The sequence below is a fragment of the Chinchilla lanigera genome, unplaced genomic scaffold (genome assembly GCF_000276665.1).
Source record: "Chinchilla lanigera isolate Chin_1 unplaced genomic scaffold, ChiLan1.0 scaffold00046, whole genome shotgun sequence".
Lineage (NCBI taxonomy): Eukaryota > Metazoa > Chordata > Mammalia > Rodentia > Chinchillidae > Chinchilla > Chinchilla lanigera.
In genome coordinates this window covers 3,291,679-3,293,032 of record NW_004955447.1, presented here as the reverse complement: position 1 = coordinate 3,293,032, position 1,354 = coordinate 3,291,679, and positions in this window count along the sequence as shown.

The following is a 1,354-nucleotide window of genomic DNA, read 5'->3' as shown; positions in this document are numbered from 1 at the left end:
CTTATTCTTTTTGTCATTTTCAAATCTCCCTACATTTTGGGGAATCAGGTTTATTCTTGAGATTGCAGCAGGGGGAGGTTGAACCAGAGAATGAGGGACACCAGGCAGCTCACCATGGCTTCCTGTGTCCAGGTCCCCTCAGGAAGGTGGCAGCATGTGGTAGGGCCATGAAAAACATTTTTAGGCAAAGTAATGATACAAATTTAGAATTAAACTACCAAATTGCTGTGATGATTCTTTTAAAAGAACATTTGAAAGATCAAATTTACATTATATACTGTATTATTACATAAGTTCCAAATAACTTACCTGAAATCTCTGTTAGAAATTTTACCAGCACTTATTCTCCATCAAGAAGAATTTAAATAAATCCCAGCTGGTTTAAAGTGTTATGATAAACAATATGACATTAAATAAAGAAAAGATTAAATAGATTTCTTCATACTTACTAAGTAAACCAACTGAGTTATGAAGCTGACTAATCTTCAGTCAAAGGTAAATCCTTCCATGGTCAGTCTTGCAACTATTTGTCTTAAATATAGCCTTTGCTATCTATCAGAGATGTATCTGAAACAATATATGACAATGTTGTAATTTTATGTTATTAGGAAAAGTATATGATTTTAAAATTTCCCTAATTAAAATTACCTCCAATTATTATTAATTACCAAATAATTTACTTATGATACATACTTGATTATTTGCTAACTGACTTCAAATATTAGCTTTCCAATGATGTGACAAAATACTTAAGAATAAAATCATAAAATCAGGAAGGCTCATAGTTTTGACTGACAGTTCCAGAGATTTTATTGCATGTTCAGCAGACTCTGACATTGAAGGTCACAGGTAAAGCTGTAAAATCCCCAGTGAAGGGAATGGCAGAGTAAATCTGCTCACTTTGGGACCACTAAGAAGAGAGGGAGAGAACCCATACTGACAGGCTTCCTCTTTCCTCAATTTGTTCTACCTAGGCCCATGACCTCCTGCATGAGGCCAACCACATTCAGTGGTAGGTGTCTCCCTGAGCTCATGGTCACAGTGCCAGTACTCTCTGAAAATCCCCTTGCAGATACATCCAGAAGGGTGTTTTTCTAATGTCCTAGTGCTTTCTGAATCCAGTCAAGTTGACCCTAAAGATTAAGCATCTCAATGCTGAACTCTGCAATGATGACAATGGGTGATTTTGTTGATATTTGTCACTTTTTAGAAAATGTAATAATTTACATTTACTAAATAAATCTTTTAAAGTCATTCATTTGTAATGGATAAACACATGTGATAACAAATTTTACACAGACTATGGTAGGAAGTAGTCTCCACAAAGACAAGTGTTATATACAAATACCAACAC